At 35.0% G+C, this 10,028-nt stretch overlaps 1 non-coding gene across 1 annotated transcript; it reads left to right on the top strand.

The window, feature by feature from the left end:
* The first annotated feature begins 481 nt into the window (after nt 1–481).
* Nucleotides 482–590, top strand: LOC149752741 (small nucleolar RNA R71). Its single transcript, XR_016397651.1, has one exon. It is a non-coding gene; the product is annotated as a small nucleolar RNA R71 (small nucleolar RNA).
* The last annotated feature ends 9,438 nt before the right edge of the window (nt 591–10,028 follow it).

Raw genomic sequence — 10,028 nt, 5'->3', positions numbered from 1 at the left:
AGGGTTATAGGTATTCGAGTATGGATCGTTATAAGGCTTTTGGTAGGAGTTCATAGCATTTGCTTGATCGTGCAAGACTTCTTTGAATGCCGGTATAGTGGGGCAATCTGTAGTGGTATGACCCGACATATCGCAGATGCCACAACACTCGTTTCTAAGCTCTATAGTTTTGACAGGCTCAACCTTCCTAAGCTCAATTTCTTCTACCTTCCTAGTGAGGGCTGCCATTTTAGCATGAAGATCATCCTCAGTTCTGAGGTTGTAAAGGCCTCCCTGTACAGAGCTAGTAGGCTTAGGCAAAGACTTGTTGTTTCTATCCCCGTTATCCCAAAGTTGGGCAGTCTCAGCAAGGGAATCCAAATACTCCCATGCCTCATCAGGTTGTTTTTCTAAGAATCTACCATTGCACATGGTCTCTACAAACTGTTTCAACTATGGAGATAAACCTTCATAAAAGAAGCTAATGGTTCTCCAAGTTTCGAACCCGTGATGAGGGCATGAGAGAAGAAGGTCTTTAAATCTTTCCCAACATTCATAAAATGTTTCATTATCTTTTTGTTGGAAATTGCTGATATGTCTTTTCAAAAAGTTGGTCCTTTGTGTGGGGAAGAACTTCTTTAAAAATTCTCTCTGCATATCTTGCCAATTTCTTATTGATCTAGGTCGCAAAGAGTTCAACCATGTTTTGGCCTTATCCTTTTGAGAGAAAGGAAACAATGTCAACTTAAGGACATCCTCGGTGACATTTGGCACTCTAAATGTAATGCTCAATTCTTCAAAATCCTTTAAATGAAGATACGGACTTTCGGACTCTAACCCATGAAACTTGGGCAGCAATTGGATTACCCCTGGTTTGATGTCAAAATGTCCTATATTATCAGGAAAAATTATGCATGAAGGCTGACTAGTCCTAGCCGGTTGTAGGTATTGTCTTATAGTCATAACATGGGGTTCTCGTTCTCAATTGTGGTGACTCCCCGCATCTTCATTTAGATCAGCCATCTCACAAGGTGTGAGATATTGCGAAGGAATTTCAGAGGTATGTCCTAAGAGATGATCTAAAGTTGTACGACTTAATCGACCAGTGTCATCCCTATTCCACTCTAGCATGCAAAATATTTCCCCCTCTTTTTTTTTCTTTTTTTTTTAAAAAAAAAAAATAAATATAAGTACCAACTAAAGATACCCTAAAACGACATCCTAAAACAAAAATCCTATTCACAATCAAACATGCAACAAAACATTACACCTCAATTTCTAATGTTTTTCTTAAATTTCTAGACAGCTCCTAACTGGTTTGAAGAGGGAACAAGGCAACGGCGCCAAAAACTTGGTGCAAAAATAAAACTGCTCTCCCAAGTGCAGGAGAATCGCACAAGTAATATAACTCGGGAGTCCGAGGTCGATTCCTCAGGGAACGATCTATGGATTCTTAGCGTAATCTTTCGATGTAATTTTTAGTTGATCTTTAGAAATTAAAAACAGAGAATAATATGTGATTAAACAACGTTCAAGAATATAGAGAAGGCTAGGGATCCGGAATCCTCCTTAACAATATTACTTTCAATAAATAAACTTGGCGATTCTTGATTAAAGATTAATAAGATAGAGTAGTTCTAATCATGGAGTATACAATCTGAAAACATGAATTCAACATCTAAGTATTTATCGTGCCGGTTACGTCTACGACAAATCAAAATCGAAACAATCCATGCATCTATATATATATAAACCATAAAAGATCTATCAAATAAATATTCAAGAATTCAAAACATACCAATAGATATAAAACAATTAGAATAAAAGATTAGAGTATACTTGATGAAAGCAACATGACAAGGATTCATCCATCACCCTTTGCCAAAAGGACTTTAGCCTTCCATTAAAAACATCAACATCCCTCCCTTACTCACTCTCTATTTTTTTTTTCTTCTTTTTATTTTCGGAAACAGGGCATCCCCTGTTTCCTTTCTTTTTTTTTTTTCCTTTGAAACCTCTGCAGCAGCCCGACGCCCTCCTCTGTTTCTCCTCTTCGATAGCCCCTTTTCGAATGAGAGCTCCCCCTCTTGTTCTTCCTCCACCCCTTCTTATAGATTGCCGGAGCATGGAGTGGAGGGGAAGCGGGTGCAGGATCTCGGGAGGTAGATCCGTGAACGTTGGAGGTCGCCACGGGATTGACGGGAGGAAGCTGTGGAGGTGATTGCGGGCGGAGGCGGACGGCCGGGCGGTGATCGCGGGCTCGCTGGACGGTAAGCTGAAATGGGTTGCCGGGACGCGTGGATGAAGTCGGGATGCGCTTCAACCGTGGAAATGGAAAACGTCCGGATGCTGGGGAGTGATCGCGGGAGGAGGTCACGGAAGAGGTGGAGGGCTGCTGGGAGGAGGCGCTGATCGCTGGCTCGGGCGGACGCTGGTCACGGGCTGGAATGCAATGAAGACGGGGTGGCTGGGAAGCTTCTTAAACGGGCGGAAGATGAGGGCCTTGATCGCGGGATCTGGATGAGGGTTGCGGGAGATCAAATCACAGATCCATTGCGGGCTTTTGGATCCTCCCGGATGATGAAATTAGACCCTTAGTGGATCCATCTTGTGCTGCCTCCGGATGGCTGCCATGTGTCCCTCGGGTGCAAGTGTGCTTGACCAGGTTCAATTCTATTCCAGTGTAATCAGGCTTGAAGTCAACCAAATGCACATTAAACTCTGATTTACGATAATCTGTGCCAAATAAAATATAAAATTAATGCAGCCCTTTTATCATTATTTGTTAGCAATAAAATTAATTTAAGCAACGTGTATAACGCACTTTTGTGCTCTCATCACCGCCATTAATGGCCATTCAAGGTGGTGAGTGCGAGAGCAATGGATTTAAGATATTAAAACATGTAATATCCACTCCAAAATATTTTAGAAATCGAACAAACATGCTCTGATACCAATGTAAGATAAACACATTAACATAAATAAGGATTTCGGATCACTTACAGATTTTTCTCTTTGATTCGATTCACTGATCAAGGAGTGGATTTTACCAATGAAAATCTACTGTTTTCCACAACCTAAATGCCCAAGTCACTTTAGAGAATCTCATAACCACCCCCTTTTTAAATGAAGCCTTATGCATAACTGTCAATAGACAGTTTCAGGGTTGGAGAGATGTCTATGGAAAGACATCTCTTTTGGACATGAAATCATGTCTTTTGGTTACCGGTTTGGTTGAACCATCATGGGTGGACCAAACCCGTTTTTCCAACAGTTCTTAATCGAAGAATTGAATTGAACTGAATCGGTTGTTGCAGATATACTTCGTTCTCGCCGCTGTTCCCACTGTTGGGGTCGGGGAGGCTGCCGGAGGTGGTGAAGGTGGAGGAGATATTGCAAACGATCGACTCTGAGAATTTTACGGTGCAGAATTCAGTGCAGTTTGCAGGGCCGCTCGCCACCACCTGTGTCACCACCAACGCCAAGTTCGAAGTCCGAAGCCCCAAGCGCGTGCAGGTATTCACTACTTCCACCTGAAACCATTTCTGATCTCTGTTTTTAAGTTTCATGCATTGCAGCTCATTCCTTGCAGTAAATTTTGGCTTATTCCTTTGTTAATTCTTGGTGTTATGTTTTCCAATATAATAACCTTAATCCTAATCAATTAAAGATTTAGGCTTCTTCAGTGGGTGGTCCGTTACTCCTTCTCATCCATTTTTTCAGTCAACAACCACATTACGCTATAGCTTGTTTCTGAGGTGATCAAGTGGTTTTCCTTCATACTTGTCTAATTGTTTTTGACATACTTTCCTCATGGATATTAGTGATTCCTATCCATCTGCTTATAGGAAACAATATACTTTAACTGACGGATCGCTATAACTTTGAAAATAATGATTACTTTGTTGTGTAGATCAAATATTTTCTTGTCTATGGCTCAATTCCCATTGTACAGAGAGACTCGCAGAGTTGAAGAAGACCGACTGGTTTAAAATAGAGTACTCATAAGAGAATTGCTTGTGCAGACAATAGTTGGACCACTGTCATTAGAAAATTGTGCTCAGATTGTGGTGTGGACGACCAATTATTGCTGATTCCACGGGATATATATTCTCTAATTCTATTTAAAATTTTAAATCATCCAGCTTACCAAAAAGCAAAAGAGAGTGTGCTCGGAGAAACTGATAGAGGTTGTTGATGTGCGTATGTGTGTGAAATAGAGGGGGTGGGTGGGGGTCATCCTCCTTTTTTCAAGAATTATTCATCTGAGTAGTTCGACAATCCTAAGTCTCATTGATATTCGCTGTTTAGCATTCAAGACTATATTTATAGAAGCAAGTACCATATAAAAGTGAAGATGCCTCTACTTATTTCAGCAGTACATTTTAAAGATCATCTTATAATGTTTTATTTAATCCATTCAAAACAATAAGACAATACTATAGAAAACATAATAGATGCTGAAAGTCCAAAAGATCAGTCAAGATATGCAAGTACAAACATTGAGTACGGTAGTAATTACAAATTACTAGTTCTTGCTCCTACATGATTTCTGATTAAGGTGTGTTAAGCATTCAGCAAGAGTACTCCTGAGATAATGGATAACTGGTGTTCTTTCCAGATAAAATTTGAGGAAGGCATTATAGGCACTCCACAGATTACAGACTCCATTGTTATACCCGAGAAGGTAGAGTTCCTGGGGCAGAATATTGACCTCTCTCCTTTCAAGGGTGTGATCACTTCAGTCCAGGATGCAGCATCATCGGTTGCTAGGACAATCTCCGAACGACCGCCATGGAAGATCCCAATCAGCAACAACAACACACAGTCCTGGTTGCTGACAACATAAAAGCGTCGGTAGAGACCAAAAAAACCGCCGGGAGATATTCTTTCTTTTGTAGTGCTCGGTCCGACCTAATCCAAATTTGAGTCAGATTAGGATTTCGACCCAACCCCAGCCCACGATGTACCTAAAGTTGCCCAAGCTTAGTCGAATTTTGGGTTGGATTCTGTCCAAGCCCAGTTGATTTTTGAGTTGGATTTCTAAATTATTTCTATGGATCGGAATCTCATAGCACCTGAACATCTCCTGCAATCAAAATTTGAACAAAAAAACGAATAAATAAAATAAAGGAACTATATTAATACCTCAAAAATGTTTCTTACACAGAAAAAAAGGGCTTTGTTAGGTTACTGATTCCAACGTTTGACACTGTTGGATTATTGGGCTCGTTTGGAGAATGCATCTAGTTTATGTATAAATATTTATGTCTCTATCTATTATCAATATATCTATAGTTTATTGTACTTTCTTAAATATGTCATACTTTCAGTGTAAAGGGTATAAGATTGGCTTCATTATTTATTTCTGGGAGATTGTAAATCCATATTTTGGTTGAATATTATTAATTTTTGGTTGAATATTATTAATTTTTGGTGAACATAGCTTCATACTGGAATTGAGCTTAAATGGAGCTTAATTACTAGGTTCATTTAAGGTTCTTTATTGTATAGCTATCGATGAGCTTGATTTATGCTGGAAATTAGTTTGATTCAAGCTTAAGCTCCGCTTATATAACTAAACAAGCTAAACATGAGCCAAGCCTAAACCTTTTTAATTTAATCTACGCCGAGTCTACCCATATGTGTTCAAGCTCAACTTGAGCTCAAGCGGACTTTGAACATTCACTAATTCGACCAAGCAAAGCCCGAACAACTTAATAATCGGCTCAACATGGTTCATTTCCTTGAAAGAAAGCTCCTAGAGCATCAAACAACCTACATTTGGATTTACTTCCAATCTTTCATCTTATCTTTTACCATTCTATTTGCTTCTTGGCCTACATGCTTTGTTTTTTCATAATTTATTCATAAAAGAAATTTAAAAAGAAAACTTTTGTAATTTTCTCAAGTCTCTCCCTTCAAAACTTACTTCTAAAAAGAGGTAATTTATCACTTTTGTTTTTCTTTTTCTAGAATTTTAGGCCGTATCGATCTGTTCATTAAGATAGGCTATGTTAAATTCAAACAAGTCAACTCTGTAGTCTTATGAGTTGTATTCATCAATATCCAATATCAATGTGATTAGAAGTACTAACCAGCATTGATTTTCTTTCTTTCTTTTTTAATAACTAGGCAGGGGAAATTCTACCATTCTAGCTGAAATTCAAATAAGGGTAAAACTCAAACCAGATCCTTGGTATTGACCCCTAAGAACTTTACCAATGTATTAGCATTTTTTTAATCGGACGACACCGTCACCATCATTGATAGTATAAACTTTACCTCTAATAGGTACTTTGAATCAACCTTCTTGTCCATTAATTTTATACAAGTGCAAATACTCAAAATGCTTTAGTTTCTAATTTAGTAGGTTTTACTAGTGGGAAATATGATTCAAAGTACTTGTGATGATTTTCCAAAAAGTATGTTAAATCTGATCTACCTACCAAGAGGAATAGCATATCAATGACTGGGCCATGGGCAGCATCTTCCTTGTATATGATTCTCCTAAAGAGTGCAGGACGTGAATCTATATACACTCATGGGTAACTAAATGATAGAATAAAAAAATCTTGATTGATACTATGTTAGTTTCTTAGCCCACAACTACGACTACCAAAAACATATTCAATATTATTTAACGAAGCTCATAGTTATGATTGCAATTTAACTTTGCTATTATACTACCTCCATCATTGTGCACCCTTTGAAGGGTAAATACAACTATCAATAAATTACATACAACCAAGATATAGATGAGGACATGATAAACCTACAAGATCTATTTGTGTGAAGGCCAATCATTTGTCCAGATATTTTTGGATATCCAATTAGTTGACACTAAATTAGCAATAATCCCACTTAATTAGTAGAATGGCTAGTATGATGAAACACCTTGAATCTCTCTCTGACCATGCTATCTGGAGTAGGCTTTAGTTTTGTTATATTTATATATATTAATGGTGCTTCCTTTTGAGAATAAGAAAAACAACTGATGGGCTGGCTGGACGAATTGCACAAGCATGACACTAGTTCTCGGATGATTGAGATATGAGGATGGAATAATGTAGTTTCCGTTACTTTAAGGACTTTTATTACTATGATACTACTAGTAGGAAGTAAGTAATAAAAGAAAATAAATTGTGGGGATTTAACAAGAATGAACATAAAATTTGTTGGAAAATAAACTATCATTGACATAAAGAACAACATAAATTTGGTCTTCATTATACCGAAAAGGGAGCCCTAAACTACTATACAATACAATACGACATTCATAGGGTGGCTTTTATTAATAGTTAGGATAGGTGCCACTCTCTAGTTTTGGCTTTTGTCCTCACAGATTTGGCCCATGTAGGCTATTTTAATCTATTGTTGTGCATGGTACCATGTATTCTACTATTCCCATATTCTAGATATTGCTTTCACTCATGTTCTGGGTAGTGGTAACTGTTGGCCAACCACTCTTTTAAAGTTTCACTCTATTAAGGCCTCATTTGGCAGGGTTTTGGTGGGTCACAAAACACTTTCTGATCCTCCAAAAGTAATTTTAGATGGAATATGAGTGTTTGATAAAAAAATTGAAAGAAGCCTTCTGGTAAAGCTAAAATAGCCTTTTAGGAGAAGCTCCAAAATGAAACTTCTTCGGAAAATCACTTTAGCATGCGTCGAAAAGCTGTTTTGATTTATAAATTTTTTTCTTTTTTATCAAAATACTCATGATAAAATATTATAATTACAGAAAATGTCCCTTTTGCAAGTATGATTGTATGCCTCCATACTTTTTTCCAAAAATTACTTCCTAAAAATATTATATTAATAAAATATTAATATAAAATGATAATAATTATAAGATTTTATACTTTTATTATCGTATTATACTATAAATATTATATTATATTACAATATACCATAATACATTGATATATTATGTTATATAATATCAAATTGTGTTATATTATTACACTATAGTATACAATATTATATTACTATATTATAATAATATTACATTACATTACAGTAATATTATATTATATAATATATTTATGTATTAATACATATAATATTTTATTATGCTTTGTTGTATAATACTATGCAATATTCTTTATGGTCATTTTGTCATACCAAAATATATTCTTAGGTTGTTTAATAAATACATATTAAAATTTCACAATACTTTAGAAATGTTGTTACCAAACAACAAATAGCTTTTTATAAAAGTTTTACTTTTAAAAGCTTTACTGCCAATAGCTCTGCTAAACGGACCCTAAATTTCTTATCCTAGTCCTATAATTTTTATTCTCTCGATTTGCACCAAGATGGTCCCTTTAAGAATCAAACCTCGTTCTAGTACTCAGTTTGCATCTTGGTACTCAGCCTATTCCTTGACACTCGATCTAAGATTGACACCATTCTAGCATCTCTTATTATTCAGCTTGCATGAGATGTTTCTTCTGACGATCTACTACCATTCAACTTGTACAAGATATCTTTTTGAAGACTTGCAATTAGTTGATTTATGCTGGATAGCCTTCCAAGGCTTTCTATGAGCGGTCTACAAGTCGCATTCATCGATATGTATATGGGGCAAACATACAACCAATTTTAATGGCCAGTCATATACCCACAATATCCATCTTGTCAGGTTTGGTATATTAATTCTTTTGCAACCAAAAACAAGATGATATTTTTGATTTGTAGAATTTTCTCACTTCTAGAATATGTAATTCTATTTTCTAGGATGAAAATTTGAACCCAATCTCATAGGTTTAAATATCAAATATCCAAATAAATCCTTGGGAAAATGTTTGCTAACTTCTCTTACTATAAATTGCCTACCATGTAATTGAAGGAGTCTAGTTGCGAATTGGAGAGTTCATTTTGACAATCATAAATCTCCATACCTATTGAATAGAAAAAAAAGAGAAAAAAACTCAATCTCTATCCAAAAATTTAAAAAAATTTTTTAGAAAATATCCATAATTTTAATAATTAATCTAGATATGTTGAATGTTATCGAAATATGTTAAAGGTATCTAAATATGTTAAAAAACACTACGTATAGGAAACAATATGTGACGTCAACGAAATGAGTGGGAGGCCTAAAAAATGTTCACCTCTATTTTTTGAATTATTAAATACATTCGATGTAATAATTTATTTTTTTATTATACTTTAGAAAAATTACTTATTATTTTATTAAATAAATTTATATTTACTTTTTTATTTTCATAAAAAATAAAAATAAATTCGAGTTTGATTGAGTCTTCTTAATTAATTTAGAAAAAAATATTGACCATTTAGAGTCCACGCACATAGAGGAAAAAAAATTCAAATTTAGTGTTATTTTACAAAGTTATTAATTATTTTAGAAAGTCATTAGTTACAATTTTTTTCAAGAAAATATTCCCCCATTCATGTCAAGGAAAAAAAAATTCCTTCAGAAATATTTCCCTCCACGTACACAGAGGAAAAAAATTTAAAAAATTTCGAATTTGAGCGGGAGGCTTCTTATTTTAGAAAAAAATAAAATTTGCAGTTCTTTTTGAAAGCTGTTAATGTTAATGTTCCTTTTGAAAGTTCTTAGCACAAAAAAAAGTTGTTAATGTTAATTATTTTAGGGAAAAAATTATTGGCCGTTCCGAGTTCACACACACAGTAAAAAAAATTGAATTAGAATTATTTTAGAAAGTTGTTAATTATTTTAAGAAGCCTTATTAGAGTTAATTATGAAAATTTTTCTTTCAAAAATTTATTTTACAAAGCCTTTAATTAATTCAATGCATGCGAAGAAAAATTTGAAAGAAAATTCAAATTTGAGTTGGACTTTGTTAATTGTTTTTAGGAAAGAATTAGTGATCATTTAAAGTCTAAACATATAGAGGAAAAAAAATTCAAATTTAGAGTTATTTTAGAAAGTCATTAATTATTTTAGGAAGCTATTATTTACGGAAAGTTTTCTTCCTCGATCCTTACAAAAGGAAAAAAGTTTCTTTTAAGAATATTTCCCTCTCCGGATGCAGAGGAAAAAAATCAAATTAAATTTC

This window comes from Phoenix dactylifera, chromosome 10 (genome assembly GCF_051530095.1).
Source record: "Phoenix dactylifera cultivar Ajwa chromosome 10, Ajwa_hap1_PhDact_Kaust_v1.1, whole genome shotgun sequence".
NCBI lineage: Eukaryota > Viridiplantae > Streptophyta > Magnoliopsida > Arecales > Arecaceae > Phoenix > Phoenix dactylifera.
Note: the sequence above shows the minus strand (reverse complement) of the source record. Positions and strands in the feature narration are given on the sequence as shown.